This window comes from Pelodiscus sinensis, chromosome 14 (assembly GCF_049634645.1).
Source record: "Pelodiscus sinensis isolate JC-2024 chromosome 14, ASM4963464v1, whole genome shotgun sequence".
In the NCBI taxonomy this organism is placed as follows: Eukaryota; Metazoa; Chordata; order Testudines; family Trionychidae; genus Pelodiscus; species Pelodiscus sinensis.
The window spans coordinates 31496094-31513905 of record NC_134724.1 but is presented as its reverse complement, the minus strand read 5'-3'; the positions used below and the strand labels follow the sequence as shown (position 1 = coordinate 31513905).

General features: G+C 49.2%; 1 protein-coding gene across 6 annotated transcripts in view; it reads right to left on the bottom strand.

Annotated features, from left to right (window-relative positions):
* The window catches only part of UBE2Q2 (ubiquitin conjugating enzyme E2 Q2), a 120538-nt gene that overhangs the window by 82602 nt on the left and 20124 nt on the right, over positions 1-17812 (bottom strand). The gene's annotated exons all lie outside the window — the stretch shown is intronic.

Genomic DNA, 17812 nt, shown 5'->3' with positions numbered 1-17812 from the left:
TTTTGATCACAGTATTCATTAAGTCTTTCAAAGTATCTGTTGTGGACATGTAAGTACACAGATTTTCTTGATGCAAAACACAGTGTCAGGAAAGCAATTTGCTGTTCATTTTATTAGATTGCAGGTGCTCTTCAGAGGAGAGATGAATCCAGATCTCTCCCTGCCCCCATAATTGGCACACTGTCAACTATAACAGAAGCCAATTTTGCTAAATCCAAGTCAAAATCATTTGAGACAATTTTGAAAGTATTGAATATATCAAATACACAAGTACAATCTCTCAACCCTCACACTGATAACAGTTCTTCATGAATCTGTAAATTTTTCATTACAAAGCAAATCCTGAAGACGAGCTGAACAGTATCACTGATGTCACATGACTCATCCAGTACCAACGAGTAGGCCAAACACTGATCCAGTTCAGCATGCAACTGGGTTCTGAGATCAACAGACCAATCTTTTAACTGACATGTAACTATTTGGTGACTCAGCTGCAAATTTCAAATGCTCTGCAAGATGTTATTTCATGGCTGTCCGTTAAGATTTACAAGCAAGTTTTCCATGACAGAGAGAATAATTTCCTTCACCATTTCTCTATCTGAAAATGGCTTTTTGTTGCAAGCAAGTATCCACACTGCTTTACAGCAGGCCAAAATTCTCAGTTCAGATGAAAATAGAAATCACTTCAAAATTTTCTGCTGCTTTTCAAAATCCAATTTCAGCTGAACAATTTTATCAGCTCGCTTTTTGCTTCCAATAGGATACACTGAATCAAAAACACTGTGCTGCTCTTGGAAAAGCCTTCTTACGTTGTCAGTCTTATTGGCCAGAATTGTTGTACGACACAGCAATCACGTTGGCTTTTCATTCACCTCAATGATAGCATATTCCAATTCCCATTACTCTTGACATTTACATTTGACGTCCCTCCAATCTCTCTTTTTCTATGCTGTAGTTTCTACATACAATTAACTGTTTTCAGCATTGTTTGACTCTGTACTAGTACTTTCACCTGCTTCAGAATTACGCTTTTTAATAAATAGTATTGTAATTTTTAAAATTCAGTATCTCTGGAAGTGTTAAACTTGCTAACATTTTTTTAAATTTTCAAAAACAAGAATAAAATCCAAACTGTTTTTTTCAAATTGTGCTTGTATACTGGATTTTTTTGTTTAGAATGGCCATAACCAGCTACCAAAAAACAATAAAAACTTGAGAAGAAATTTGTATATATACACACTACTGTATTTAAACAATTTTTTTAGCTGCTGAACAGCTAACATTTGAACCTAACAGTGTGCCCATAATGAACCCACATTTAAAATGAAAGTTGAAATTAATGACAGAAGACTGGCCAACTTGAAAACTGAGCTGCTTCATACAAAAAAAAAATAATTTCACACAGAGAACTCAAAAGTATTTTCAAAAAGTCTTTAACGATAAATACCAGTGGAAAACTAGTACCCAGAAATACCAGACGCGGCTTATGAGATGCATGATGATTTCAGGCCTAAGCAGCATATTTAAAGTTATTCTGAAAACTGGCAAAGTCTACATCCAGCAAATGGGACAATTAATATGTGGCTTTAAAATTCAGATCTTCTGAACTTTTTTTTTATTCTCTGAAAAATTTTGGCTTTTTATTTAAAAAAATTATGAATGCAACCATTTTTGAGTTTTTAATGTTCAAGCCAACTAGCCACATGTGGCTAGCGTGTTGGACACCACAGGCTTAGGCAATCCAACCTCATAAAGTGTGCAGAAGAGACTAACAGTAAGGACAAACTTGAATTAATTTATGTTGGTGTTTAGATGCCATGTGATTAAAGTGATTGCTAGTCCTGAAATTGGCAATGTAAAGAAATATAGTTAAAGACAAGGTGTTGTGATTTCAATTTAAAAAAAATATGAACAGGAAAGTGTCCTTCCCCCCCCCCCCCATAGTTTGATTTCCATTAAAAAGGAGATGTTACTTGCAGGCAGAAGGCTATGAATTACAGTACCAGAACATGAGTAAAAAGTTTAAAATAGCTTTTATATCTTAGGGTACGTCTAGACTACAGGGTTTTGTCGACAGAAGTTTTGTCGACAGTATCTGTCGACAAAACTTCTGTCGACACAGAGCATCTAGACACATTCAGTTCTGTCGACAAAGCAAGCTGCTTTGTCGACAAAACCCTGTAGTCTAGACGCAACCCTACAGGCAATAACACCTTCTGTCGACAGAACTCTGTTGACAGAAGGTGTTATGCCTCGTAAAATGAGGTTTACCAGCGTCGACAAAACTGCTTAGTTCTGTCGACGTTATGTCGACAGAACTCAGCGGTAGTGTAGACGCAGGTATAGTTTTGTCGACAAAAGTCCACTTTTGTCGACAAAACTCAGTAATCTAGACACACCCTTACTTATGCCACATTTTCTATGTCTTAGTAAGATTTGCAAGTCATCCTGAAACTCCTCAAAAATAAAATAGGTCATGCCAATAAAGCCTTTGTGCTAAAACCATACATATAGAAATAAAGGCCCAATGCCTGTGGATAAACTTCTAAAGAATCTAGTCATTTTTCACAAGGCTACTTATAGCTTCTGAGCACATGGACTTAAGGCAGTGTACACTACCAAATTATGTCAACCTAACTTATTTCAGCATATGGTCAGCATGATTATTAAATATCACTTGTGTGAGCATGCAAACACTTGGATTCTTGTATCAGTGGGGCATGCCCTCGCTTGTATCAGCTGGGACAAATGCAGAAAGTCTCCAAAACAATCATTGTCAGCTTTCCAGCTGTGCTATTGTGGCTGCCATGTCAAGCCATTTTGTAGGTCAGAGAATATAACTTTCTATCTGTATCTGATTTGTCGAAGTCAATCCATGTTTAGTGTTGAGTTTTTGTTTGTTTTTTGAATGTACTGCTCTCAAATTCTCAGAAAATCTAAGCTAGATCTTCCAGATCCAGCAAAGACATTGGCAGTAAGCCAGAACATCAGTGACTCTTGTGTAATGGATTTCTCTTCCCCATAAGTTATCTGAGTACAGTCTAGATAGGACAAGCCAGAGAATCTTCAGGAGAAAGGTGCCATAAATCTAATGACTCTGAGTTCTTGGTGGGCTATAACATTGGCTGATGAGGGGCCTATCCACCCCAACTTGTGCACTATTTTAATGGCAAGTTCAGTTGCAGGCTGACATTTCAATACCTGACTATTCAGATTCTTAGTAAGTTTACTATCAGGCTACTTCTATACTTTTAGCAGAATCTTGCATCAAAAAGATGGCAGAACAACATTAGGATGTTTTCCTAAAAAACACCACGCCACAGTAGGACTATAAGTCTTGCACACACCCGAATTATATAATGGTAATGGAGTGACTCCAAACAGAGCTATGAAATTATTCTTATCTCTCAGGGGTGCTGAGAACTTGTTCTTGTGGTTGCCATGTGGATGTTTTAGTTCCAAGAGGTGTTTAGACATTCACTGTGATTTCCTGTATTCATGTTTTATGAATATAACAACGTTTTAAGAAATAAATTTTATTTAACTGATCCTCACAAGAGTTCCTCTTTTTATGTTATCCTTTTATATGTTCTCAAGAAAGTTTTCATTATAGTGTAAGAAATTTTAAAGATTCTTAATTGTAAAATAAATGTGTTCCCTGGATCCACTGTGAAACACAGTGCCTTTGACCACCTAGAAAGCACACACCAGATAAAAGAATATATAGCAATGTAGCAATAAGTTTTAGCTTTCCACTCTAAGGCCTGGTCTACACTAGGACTTTACATTGACCCTAGCCCCAAACCACTGAATAGCCAAGTCTGTTGTGCCACCTTTAGGGGCCACGGACATCGATTTCTGTATTCCTGCTTCTCAACAGGAGCAACACTATTCCTGATCTTGCACGGTCAAAGTTACACTAATGTAGACATAGCTTTACCGGAAATTGGACATTTTTGGTCTTTGGAAGGCCCCCCACAGCTGTCTGCTCCAACTGCTCTGGCCACGTCTTCCACATCTGCTGCCCTCCTGTAGAGCTCAAAAAGCCGCAGGAACAGAGGAATGTCTTGTTCTACGTGGCCGCATTTCCAGTGAGCAGCACACCATGGCAAATGAGTTCCAACATTCCATCAGATATTCCGATGGCTGTGAGTAATTTTGCTCCCACAGCCTTCATTTCCCAGGAGCACAGAAAAGCACCCACCAGGACTGTGCAGGAGATCCTGGACCTCATGGAGGTGTGGGGAGGTAAGTTCACCTCAATGACCTCCAAACCAGCAAGAGGTATGCCAAGATCCACAGCAGAATCTCAACCTGTCTCAGGATGAAAGGATATGCCAGAGATGCCCAGCAGTGCAGGGTGAAAATTAAGGAGCTTCACCAGTCATATCACAAGGCAAAGGAGGAGAGTGGATGCTCTGGGTAGCACCCCACACGTGCTGCTCCTATGACCAGCTGTATGCCATTCGGGGTGGGGGGAGGAAGACAGCCATCTCCCCCCATTGTCACCAAATCCGCCCAAGACATGCCTGGCGTTAGCCTGCAGGAGAGTGGGGTGGCGACAGGGCAGGAGGAGGGAGACTAGCCAGCCAGCAAGGTCCAAAAGCCAGTGCAGCCAGTCCCATCCTACCAGGACATCTCCCAGGCCATCAACAACCCCAGGGAGGGCACTTCTGGTGAGTTCACAAACTTTTCCTAATTACAAGCAGGTTCAGGCAATGTGGTGTGAGCTGCAGCACTCTCTCTCTCAGCCTAAACAGCACAGGGGCGCAGAACAGCTTGTTCACATATCTGCAGATGGAGCACAAGTCTTGTCTGCACAGCTACATGAAGCTCTCATATAGGAACTCTGATCCTTCTCACAAGGTTCTTGGGGAGGCCAGCCTTATGCTGTCCTCCACGATAACACACCATCCCACCGCAACTCACTAGTAAGTGGTCTAGCGTCGTGGAAATACAAAGCAATACAACATAAGGCCCAGGTTTATGGCCGCATTCAGTCAGTGTTCATTCCCGATCACTCACGGAATGATTCGGAGAAGACTGATATCTTGCATGGCAACCAGGGGAACCTACTAACACTGTCTCTGGCAAGCCACATGTGCTGGACGCAGTGTATGCAGGACACAAATGGAAGCCACTCCGCTTCCTCCCCTGCCACCGCGTATCCACAGGCTGCTGCCCTGGCTGGGAAAGTAACAGTGTCCCTGGGAGGCCCCATGTGCTGGACCTGGCATGTGCCGGACGCAGCAGGAAGCCACCCTGTGCCACCACTCTGCTCCCACCTGCAGGCTCCAGCCTGGCAGGCCCCTTATCATGACTACCTGCCTGCCTCCGGATGGAGCATGTCCGAATGCTCCTAAGATGTCTGGGCACCTGCTATAAAGTGCCCACTTTAAATCAAGCATTTTGCCTTGCATGGAACACTTCTCCATTGTCTTTACAGAGACCTTCAGGGTACGCTAAGAGATTAGGGGTAGGCTTCAATGTATCTCCTATAACAGGAGTGGGCAATAGTTTTTTTCCGGGGGCCACTTCGGCAATTTTTGAAGTGGCCCTGGGCCACACAGAAAGGGGCAGGACATCAAGAGGAAGGCGTGAGGCATCAAACAGGAGGGGTGGGGCCAAGATACTGCCAGGTTCCCCACCCCCAGACAATGATCAGTCTAGGGGTGAGGTAGTGCCTTTGCCCCCTCTCCCCACACATTCCCTCTAGGTGCCCATGCCCCTGACATGGGAGGAGACTTCCCACACTCCCCTGCCCCTAGGCCAAATAAAACCTGGTGGGGTGGGGGAATAAGCAAAGCCTCCTCCGTTCTCCCCCTGCCTTGCGAGCAGTGTTCGTGTTTCAAAGCACCACGTGCTCCTGGTAGGACGGGAGGGGGCTTTGCGTGCTTCCCCGCCCCCAGGACTTAATTGACCAGGGGGGAGGGGGAGCAGCAGTGCCTCCGTGGGCTGGATCCACCGGGAGCAGATAGACTGCATGTACTCCCTCGTGCAGGAGATCCAGGCCAAGCACCAGGACCAAACTGCAGTGCAGAAGGAGAGGAGAACTGCCAAGGAGCAGCTCTCAAGGCAGCACAAGACAATGTTTTCCTCCCTGACTGCTGTCATGGAACACATTGTGACCTGCCCCAAAGAGGCCACCACCCAGAACCACGCCTGCCCCAAAGACAGCCCTGCTGCTTCCTCCTCCCACCCTGTAGCTCCCATCCCCAAAGTTCCTAGGGGCTGCTGGGGCCCCAAGACACACAGGAGATACTCAAGGAGAGACGGAGCCTCCAGGCCCTTGGAAGGCAGGAAGCAATCCCACTTCTGTTCCTGAGCCCCTCCTGCTTCCAATACCCAATTCTGTTCTTTCCCTGTATTTTTCCCCAAATAAAACACTCCTGTTAATTGAACAATGGACTCTTTATTGGCTGAACTCCAGGGATGGGGTGGGGAATTAAAGATAAACACAGGAAATGCAGGGGCAACTTATGGAGAGCCATGTAGCATAGTCTCTAAAGAGGCCTTGCATAAAACTCTCCTTTAAGGAGTATCTGATTTGCACTGCCCCTTGCTAGGCTCTGCTTATCGTCTCCAGCTGCTCAAACTCTCTGGCTAGGCACTCTGCCTCAGCTCCTACACCCAACCAGAAAAAAAGTTTCACCCTTGTTCTCACACAGGTTATGGAGCACACAACAGGCCGCCACCACAAAGGGAATGTTGTGTTCGCTGAGGTCCAAATGGGTCAGAAGACTCCTGAATTTCCCCTTTAAATGTCCAAACACACATTCTACCACCATTCTGAACCTGCTCAGCTTTTTACTGAACTCCTTGCTGGGGTCTATGCTGCCCATGTAGGGCTTCATGAGCCAGGGAAGCAGGATTAGTCTGAGTCACCCAAGTTCACAACGGGCATGTCCACCTCTTCAAATCTGAATGGAGTTAATGGATCTAAAGTCACCATGTTGTTTCAGGCCAATTCCGCAAGCCAAACACACAGGGAAGCATTAGAACGTAGCTTCACTTAGAAGTTTGGGAGCCATCACAAAGGTATGAATAAAGACACTAGCAGGCTAGCACACTACCTTCCACATCCTAATGACTAACCAACTAAACAATGGGTACTTAAAAACTCCTCTATCAGCTTCTTGTAACTTGAACACTCTAATTCACCATTTCTTCCCCCATCCCCTATTTATTTTTGCATTTGGACTTCTAATACGTCATTCATCTGAAAGTGGATTGTACCCACAAAAGCTCATGATACCATCTACATGTTTTGTTAGTCTGTAAGGTGCTGCTAGACTATTTATTTTCAAGTTTTTTCTGAATGTACTGTTGGGGGAAAAAGTTCCAGCCTGCATCTTTCTGGAGAGGCAGAACTTCCTAAAGATGCAGGTGTCATGCACCTTTCACAACCATCTAACATAGATGTCAGTGAAATGGCCTTTGTGATCCACAATAGGGATGTATACTACAGTCCATTTACCAATAAGCAAAAGCTTATTGGTTAATACTATCAACTACACCAATTCCGCCTCCTCCCCGCCTGGGCAGCTCCTCCTGAGCTGCCCAGCTCAGTCCCAGCTCGCACCGGGTCCAGGACCTACCCCTGCTACAATTCAACATTTAAAATGTATTAGGAGCCAGGTGGGCAGGGTAGGTCACTGAGGGTATGTCTAGACTACCTGGCTCCGTTGATGGAGCCATGTAGATGAGTTGACTACATGGCACCCTACCCCCACTCTTAGGGTACGTCTAGACTACCGCGTTTTGTCGACGGAAGCTTTGTCGACAGATACTGTCAACAAAACTTCCGTCGACAAACAGCGTCCAGACACATTGAGTTCTGTCGACAAAGCAAGCTGCTTTGTCGACAGAACTCCATAGTCTGGACACAACGTTACAGGCAATAACACCTTCGGTCGACAGAGTTCTGTCGACAGAAGGTGTTATGCCTCATAAAATGAGGTATACCAGCGTCGACAAAACTGCTGAGTTCTGTCGACGTTATGTCGACAGAACTCAGCGGTAGTGTAGACGCTGGTATAGTTTTGTCGACAAAAGTCCACTTTTGTCGACAAAACTAGGTAGTCTAGACACACCCTTAGGGAAGCCCATGATGGCAAACACCACAATGTTGTTCATGTTCCGCAGAGTTACACCTCTCCACAGCAGGATGTTGAAGGCCTTGGCTGCTTGTATGAGAACAGCCTCAACCATAGATTTCCCCACCCCAAACTTATGCCCAAAAAGCAGTAGTTGTCTGGCATGGCAAGCTTCTATAAGGCTATGACCTGCATTGTCAGACCAGGTCTCATGTGGGTATCCTGGCACCTCAGGGCAGGGGTGAGCCATTTGCAGAGTTCAAGGAATGTGGCCTTCCGCATGCAGAAGTTCTGCAAACACTGCTGATCGTCCCATCTCTCCATGACGATGTGGTCCCACCAGTCTGAGCTCATCTCACAACGCCAAAACTGGCATTGCACTATGTGCAGGGGATTGACTGGCAACTGCGCTAGCATGAGCACCAAGGCTTGCCTGAGCAGAGCCTCTGTGCCACGCCAAGCTTATTCATTGTCCTTTTGCCCGACAGAGCAACGTGCATAGGTTTTCAAAGTACAGCACCATGCGGCACACCACAACACCCATGAGCTTTCCAGCATATCAGGGTCTATGGATGCAGTGCTCTGGCATTTGCATGGGCAACCAAGCATGAGCACACTATGTTCCCTGTATCATGCCTGAAGGAGTCGGGACTGAAGGAGTCAGCTGACATGAGCCCCTCTAACAGGGGTAGGCAATTTTTTGCCAGGGGCCACTTCAGAAATTTTTGCAATGGCCCCGGCATGAGAGACTTCCTGCACTCCCCTGCCCCTAGGCCAAATATGGCCTGGGGATGGGGGAGTGTGCGCAACCTCCTCTGCTCCCAGGGGCGGGGCAGCATGGTGGCTGCTGGAGCTGGAGCCTGGGCTGCAGTACTAAAAATAGTACTGTGGCTCCAGCTCCAGTTCCAGCACACGGGGCAGCTGCCTGCCATAAGACCCTGCCCCCGGGAGCCCTGGGGGCTGCGACTGCTGGGGCCTGTACTGTGGTATTAAAAATAGCACTGCAGCCCCAGCTCCAGTCCTGGCACATGGAGCGTGTTTCCCTAAGAGCCCCAAGGAGCAGAAACGGGCAGCCACTGCTTCAGCCCTCAACCCCATAGGAAATGGAGAGGAGGCAGAGGCAAGCTGGTAGCTCCGTTTGGCCTTCAGCTAGCGATAGAGCCATGTTTCTTTCTTCCCCGGGAGGTGCAAGCGCCAGTCCTGCGCTGCGCCCCAGGGCCACCCATCCATGGCCCAAGCTACTGCTTCCTGCTTCCCTTGGCTACAAACAGTGAACCATAGCCAACGGGATCTACGAAGCTCTGTGGCTGTAGAGCTGATAAACAAACAAACCAGAGAGGCCTGTTAGCAGCTCTCTCAGAGTGGGTCCGTAGCCCACTTTGAGAAACACTGCTCTAGGCATATATCTCTCACTCAGCACACTGTTTGAAGCCCTGAGGCTGCTGCTGCATAACCCAAGAACACAAGTAAACAAGTGGAAGGGGAACCCCCTCAGAACTAACCAACTAGAACCAACAAAGCTAATCTACACTACGAAGAAATACTAAGAACTAATGAGTTGCAAAGCAAGAAGTCAGAAGCTCCAATAACCATCACTGATGGAAAGAAGAAAGTGAGCAGGCATCAGGTTTGCAGGAGTATATATAAGCAGCTATGGAGGTACCACTACAGTGAGTGCTACAGCTGACCCCAGGGGCACCTTTAGGGAAAAATCTTCCAATGATTGTGCACATGACATGCCCACATACATACTGGAATGCACATGAGCATTCACTCAAAGTAGTAATGTTTTGATTTGATACAATTCTAATAACTGCACCAACGGGCTCTCATGCTAGAAATAATGCCATCAAATATCCTTGAATTCTGCAGAACTTGTACTCTAGCAGTTTTAGTTTAAACAATCTTTACTTTACAGTCCTCCAAATCCATCAAGTCAGGGCCTACAGTGGGTTCCAATCTGAGCCCATGGGAAACACTGCAGCCCCAGCTCCAGTCCTGGCACATGGAGTGTGTTTCCCTAAGAGCCCCAAGGAGCAGAAATGGGCAGCCACTGCTTCAGCCCTCAACCCCCCAGGAAGTGGGGAGGAGGCAGAACCACATCAATCTCCTACGGAGAAGACAGAGGAAGGGCGCGATCGTCAGAGCGTACAGCTGGCCCAACAGCGGACACCCCTGATGTACTCCAGCTCGGTCAGGGTCTAGTTGAGCTTGACCAAACACTCCGCAAGGGCGTACAGCACCTGGCGAAAACCCATAAAACGGGGCCCGAAGCTGAAGGCCTGCAGAGTGCTTAGAAGATACCTTTGGTCCACCCTGTCGAATGCCTTCTCCTGGTCCAGGGACAGGAGGGCAAACAGACCATCCCTACACCCAAGCTCCAAGAGATCCCAGACCAGGTACAGATTATCAAAGATGCTACAGCCCAGGATGGTGTAGGACTGGTCAGGGTGGATCACGTCCACCAGAATGGACCGCAGTCTCAGCGAGATGGCCTTTGCTACGACTTTACAGTCCGTGCTGAGGAGTGAGACGGGACGCCAATTCTGAAGGTCGCGGGGGTCCCCCTTCTTCGGCAATAAGGCCAGCATGGCTCGCCTGCACGACAGAGGGAGGACCCTGCTCTCCAAAGACTTGGCCCAGACGGTGACGAGGTCTAGGCCGAGGACGTCCCAGAATATGCGGTAGAACTCCACGGTCAGCCCATCCATGCCTGGGGTTTTATTGTTGGGCATTAGACAGAGGGCTTCTGAGAACTCGGCCAGAGTAAGAGGCATCTCCAGCCGGTCCTGGTCGCCCACGCTGAGCACCTTGCAGGCGTTGGCTTCGGTTGGATCCAGGGAGAACAAACTGGCATAGAAGGCCCTGGCCCTTCCACGCATCTCCTCCGGATCCATAAGAGGGGTGCCGTCCTCTGCCAAAAGGCAGGTGATGTGATTTTTAGCCCCCCTCTTTTTCTCCAGGGCAAAGAAGAAGCAGGAGCCACGATCCATCTCCTGAAGGAGCTGGATGCGAGATTGAACGAAGGCACCCCAGGCCCTGTAGTCTTCCAGGGTCCAGAGTTCCTCCCGCTTCTCCCACTACACCTGGGAGAGGGAAGGGGAGCAGGCATCACCGTAGGGGCAATAATAGGGGAGAGAATGGGGGGAGGGTGATGAGGATCTTGCGATAGGGGCAGGAGAAGGGATGGGTTCAGTGCCAGGCAGTGGGTCAGGCACAGAGGGGGGGGAAAGCGGTACCCATGGGAGAGGGGTCAGGAACAGGGGAGGACTCAAGACCAAGGGCGTGAACGGGGCGGGGGGAGGGCAGGAGAGAATCAGAACAGGGGAGGGGATCAGAACTATCATCAGGGTCAGGGGGAAGATCCCGCAGGTCTGTGCCACCGGCTGCAGCGCCTCCCGAATGGGGACCGGTAGGGCAAAAGCGGGAAGGGGGCCTGCGCTGACACCGGGGTCAGGTAGAGAAGTAGAAGCTACGACCACGGCATTGGCGGGGGGGGGGTGTTCTCTGCTGGGCCCCCGACAGGAAGGGAAGATGGCCGTCCCGCCTCAGGGGCACCCCCAAGCCTGGGACTCGGCCGCTCGGTGCCAGCCGTCGTCCCTAAGGGCATGGAGGCTTCAGCTCTGGCGCTCGAGTTGGCCGGGCCAACAGGCAATACTAGGGGCGCCCCAAGCTTGAGGACGGGGTTGGCCACCTGGGGAATAACGGTGGGGAGAGGAGGGGCAGCGCAGCAGAGTCGCCACCCAGACCAAGGCCCACAGGCCAGGCAGAGGGTCGTTCTTCCCCTGGGTGAGCGGGGTCAGACCCAGGGCCTTGATCGCCTCAAAAATGGAGCTAAGCTCCATCCCCTTGGCCCCAGAGCCCTCCCCGCCGGCCGCCAAGGCAACAATTACCTTGGCAGTGGCAACAGGGGGCTCAGCTGGCACCAGGGCTGGAGGAGCTCCACCTGAGGCCTCCTCATGCTCTGCATGGGGGGCTCTGCAGGGGAGACGGCAGTGCCCCCCCCTCGCTGCCACGGCTTCCTCGGCCGGCACCTCCTGCTGACGCTCGCTGAGGGCGTTCTCAGAAGCACTGGCCCCCCTCAGGATTTTTCAGAGGGGGGAGATTGAGCCCGCGAACCGCAAGCTCTGTGCTTCCCCCAAACAAGCATCCAGCCTTCCGAGGTGGAGGGCTGGTCAGCAGGGGCAAGGCCAGGGGACACAGTTGTTCTTCGGAGGGGGGACGTTGAGGCAAGGGAGAGAGCAAGCGGGGTCCCTACAGCCCAATAGGAGAGGGCTAATCGTTGGTATTGGCCTTCCCTGGGTGGAGCGGGCAAGCAGCGGGGAGGTGAGGACCACCCATATGTCCAGGTCCTCCAATGGCTTGAGGGGCACATGCACGCCACCCCCCACCAGGCCCCTCTCCACCACCTCTTGGGTGGCAAACAAACTGGGGCTGGGCAGGGCAGGTCAGCAAACTCAGGGAGGGGAGGGGGAAACAGAACTGGTTAACAGGGCGGGGCGGGCAAGCTACTGTAGTGGGGGACAAGGTGGGGAAAACAGGGGCGAAGGGGCCCCCCAGCCAAACACTGCTGAGGGAGGGAGCCAAGTCCAATGGGAAAAGGTGTGGGGGACACACCCATGAGTGCCTGTGGGGGCTCAGTCCTCGCCCGCTGCTGCAGCGGAACAGTCCCAGATAGTAAAAGGGAGAGGAGGAGTAGCTAACCGCACGGAGGGGCAAGTCCAGATGGTGCAAGGGACTTGGTGGAGGGGATCATCGGGGTGGTGGTATTGGGGACGGGGGGGCAGCCGGACTTGGGGAGGGCTCTACGCCTCTCCCCCAACCCCTCCTCAGTCCACCACCACCCCAAGAGTAGGTAAAAAAGCTCAGTTCCAGGAAACAAACCCCCTCCACAGTCCAAATGGTGGTTCTCTTCTTTTCTTCCAGTATGTCTATACTACCACCCTAGTTCGAACTAGGGTGGTTAATGTAGTCAATCGAAGTTGCAAATGAAGCCCTGGGATTTAAATATCCCGGGCTTCATTTGCATCTTGCCGGGCGCTGCCATTTTTAAATTCCCGGTAGTTTGGACTCTGTGCCCGCGGCTACACGCGGCACGGAGTAGGTAGTTTCAATTAGGTTTCTAATTTGAACTACCATTACACCTCGTTACACTTCGATTGACTACATTAACCACCCTAGTTCGAACTAGGGTGGTAGTGTAGACTTACCCTTCCTCGGTGGGGTGCAGATGGTACAGGAGCAGCAGACAGGTGGCAGCCAGCTAGGGAAGGCCTCTGGATGGTGGATGCTGGTGGGGTCCTCTTCCTCTGGAGCAGCGGGGGGGATCAGGCCGGCAGGCCCCTCTCCCCTCCCCTTCCCTCAGACAGCAGCAGCAGCAGCTGGTGGTGATGGTGAACAGGAGCAGCAGCAGCAGCGTTGTCTGGGAGAGCAGGTCCGGCAGCTGGGAGCCTCAGCAGGCAGGCGGTGGCTGGGTAGGGCGGGGAGAACTCTGGCTGGTGCAGGCAGCAGGAACAGAAGAAGAGGAGGAGAGCAGCATCTACACCTTGCTCCTGCTCCTTCTTCTCTGGAGTGATTCCAAGTGGCCACCCACTGCACCCGAAGGGTAAGTGCCCCTCCCAGAGCCTTGGTGGTTTTCACCTGGCCCTAATGAGCCACCTGGCCGAAGCCAGGGGGTGGGGCCAGAGAGGTAAAAAGTCTGCCAGCCAGGCCAGTGAGGGCCGACCACTGAAGAGGCCAGAGGACTCCCCTACACCTCGAGGAAGGGAGCTAAGGCATGACGTGGCGTGGGCCACCAGGCCCCCTGCTGCTCAGCAGCCCGGAAGAACAGCAAGGGCCAGAGGGCTCCCCTGCATGCTGCAGAGTGGAGCAGACGCTTGGGGAGGTGGTGAGCTGGCATGGGGCCCAAAGGAACAACAGACTTCCCTGGACTTTGCAAGCACCCTGCAAGCTGCTGAGGAGTGGCCAATGGACCTGGATCCCTGTGACTCTGTGGGAGACCTATGCAACCACCGGATACATGCTGAGGAGGGAAGTGGCCCAGGGGACAGCATGGACATAGACATGCCCGGATCAGTGCATTTTGGGCTGGAGCTCCTGCTGATCCAGCAACAGCAGACTGCTGCCTCTAGGGACCTGGGCTGGGACACAGTGGAGTGAGCGGCCCTGTGTCCCCTCTGCCACCCAATGCTTGGGTGGTAGCCTCCCCCTCTCCACCACGGCCAGCAAGCTGCCTGCAGCCCTACTGAGTCAGGAGACCTGAAACATGTAGATTACTTTACAAACTGCTTTCCGGCGGCCCCCCCCCCCTCCTCCCTCCCGAACCAGGGCTGGGCCTTGATAAACTGTTGGGCCTTATAAACTATTTGCTGACCAAGGGATGGGCTTATAGACTGCTTGCCTGTTGCATCGCCCTGACCAAGGGCTGGGCTTATAAATTGTTTACCTGACACCCAGCCCTGAACTAAGGCTGGGACTCTGACTATTATTTGCTGGCCTGCCCAAACCCAGGCCACCTTGGTATTGTTTACTTTTGTCACCCCGCCCTGAGGTAGGAGCAGGGGACCCCCAGACTGGTTATTTGATGTGTTAATTCCCCTCAGAGACGGATCCGGGTGTAGTGAATTGGAGTGGCCCACTGACCCCGAAGGGGAGGCGCCCCTCCCAGAGCTGACAAGCTTACAGGGCTCAATGCCATTGCCACCTGCAATGCAAAACTATCTAGGACAAAATTAGACATCTTTATTACTAAAACAAAGAGTGTTTAGGGTTAAGTTTGAGAATTGTTTTCAGCTATGGAAACCACAATTCCAATTGAATTCAGGACCACGTTTACTCTAAAAGCACACATTAAATTCCACCCACAAAAGTACTGAAGTCATTTTAATTTCTATATAATAGAAACACTAACTATTTAAATGCTCCCAAGTACAGATTAACAGGCTACAAGTTAAATGATAAATAGATTTGCACATCGAACTATTTTCAGAATGCATTAGTTACACCATTGACAATTTAACAAAATGTTCTCTCAGACAGTTTAACATCATCCAAAAAACTCAAGACTTTTGGGATTACTAATCAAGTACAGGGTGGCAATCTGGACAGCAGTGATGATGAGATGGTCGATTTTAGGATCCTGACCAAAGGAAGAAAGAAGAGCAGCAAAATATACACCCTGGACTTCAGAAAAGCAAACTTTCACTCTCCCCTCAGGCAATTGATGGGCAGGATCCCCAGGATGCTAACATGAAGGGGAAAGGAATCCAAGAGAGCTGGCTGTATTTTAAAGAAGCCTTATTGAAGGCACAAGAACAAATCATCCTGATATGCAAGAAGAAAAGCAAATATGGTAGGCAACCAGCTTGGCTTAACAGTGAAATCCTTGATGAGCTAGAACACAAAAAGGAAGCTTACAGGAGGTGGAAACTTGGACAGATGACTAGGGAGGAGTATAAATATATTGCTCGAGCATGCAGGCGTGTTATCAGGAAGGTGAAAGCGCAATTGGAATTGCAGCTAGCAAGGGATGTGAAGGGTAACAAAAAAGATTTCTACAGGCATGTTAGCAATAAGAGGGTGGTTAGGGAAGGTGTGGAATCCTTACTGGATGAGGGAGGTAGCTTAGTGGAGAATGTGGAAAAAGGTGAAGTACTCAATGCTTTTTTTTGCCTCTATCTTCACAGACAAGGTCAGCTTCCAGACTGTTGCACTAGGCAACATAGAATAGGAAAGAGGAAGGAAGTCTATGGAGGAGAAAGAACAGGTTAAGAACTATTTAGAAAAGCTGGACATACACTAATCCATGGGGCCAGATCTAATGCATCTGAGGGTACTGAGGGTGTTGACAAACAGCATGGCAGAGTCTTTGGCCATTATCTTCAAGAACCTGTGGAGATCGGGAAAAGTCCCGGATGACTGAAAAAAGGCAAATGTAGTGCCAATCTTTAAAAAAGGGTAGAAGGACAATCCAGGGAACTACAGACCAGTCAACCTTACCTCAGTCCCCGGAAAAATCATGGAGGGGATCCTCAACGAATCCATTTTGAAGCACTCGGAAGAGGGGAAAGTGATCAGGAATAGTGAACATGGATTCACCAAGGGTAAGCAGGGCCTAAACAATCTGATTAGCTTCTACGACGAAGTAACTGACTCTGTGGACATGAGAAAGTCAATGGATGTGATATACCTTGAATTTAGCAAAGCTTTTGATATGGACTCCCACAATATTTTTGCCAGCAAATTAAGGAAGTATGGATTGAATACATGGACTATCAGGTGTATAAAAAGCTGGTTAGACTGTCAGGCCCAAAAGGTAGTGATCAATGGCTAGATGTCAGGTTGGCAGTCAGTTTCTAGCAGAGTGCCCCACGGATTGGTTCTAGGACCAGTTTTGTTTAACATCTTTATTAATTACATGAATGAGGGGATGGATTGCACCCTGAGTAAGTTTGCTGATGACACTAAGCTACGGGGAGAGGTAGATACGTTTAAGGGTAGGGATAGGGTCCAGGGTGACAGACAAACTGGAGAATTGGGCCAAAAGAAATCTGATGAGGTTCAACAAGGACACGTGCAGAATCATGTACTTGGTATGGAAGAATCCCAAGCACTGTTCACAGCTGTGGATCAATTGGCTAAGTAGCAGTTTAGCAGAAAAGAACCTGAGAATTATAGGGGATGAGAAGCTGGATATGAGTCAACATTGTGGCCTCGTAGCCAAGAAGACTAACAGCATATTAGGGTGCTTTAGGAAGAGCACTGTCAGCAGATCTAGAGAAGTGGTTATTCCCCTTTATTTGGCACTGGTAAGGCCACATCTGGCATATTGAGTCCAATTCTGCCCTCACCTCCCACCCCCATTACAGAAAGGATGTGGACGCATTGGAGAGGGTTTAGCTCAGGGCAACAGGGATGATTAGGGGGCTGGAGCACATGACTTATGAGGAGAGTCTGAGGGATTTGGGCTTATTTAGTCTACAGAAGATAAGAATGAGGGGGGATTTGATAGCAGCCTTTAACTACCTGAAAGCAGGGGGGTTCTAAAGAGGATGGAGAGAGGCTGTTCTCAACAGTGAGAGGACAGAATGAGGAGCAGTGGTCTCAAGTTACGGTGGGGGAGGTCTAGGTTGAATACTAGGATAAACTATTTTACCTAGGAGGGTGGCAAAGCACTGGAATAGATTGTCTAGGGAGGTGGTGGAATCTCCAACCCATGGGCCATGTCTATACTGCAGGCTTTTTGCACAAGAACTGTTCTGCGCAAGAGCATGTCCACACTGCCATGTGCTTTTGCGCAAGAGATGTGCTTTTGCGCAAGAGCGTCCATGGCAGTATGGACGCTCTCTTGCGCAAGAAAGCTCTGATGGCCATTTTAGCCATAGGGGTTTCTTTAACAAGAAACCCCTGTTGCCCATCCACACTGCCTTCTTGAGCAAAAGGGATTATTCCTTGCGAGGAAAGGAATAACTCTTGTGGAAGAAGCCCTCTGTTCCAATGCCTTACTGTAAATTTACTTGTGCAAGAACACATGTGCAGTGAAGACACTATGCAAGTTTTTGTGCAAGAACAGCCATTCTTGCTCAAAAAGCCTACAGTGTAGACATAGCCTAGAGGTTTTTAAATCCTGGCCTGACAAAGCCCTGGCTAGGATGATTTATTTGGGGTCTGTCCTGCTTTGGGCAGGAGGTAGGACTCAGTGACCTCTTAGGTCTCTT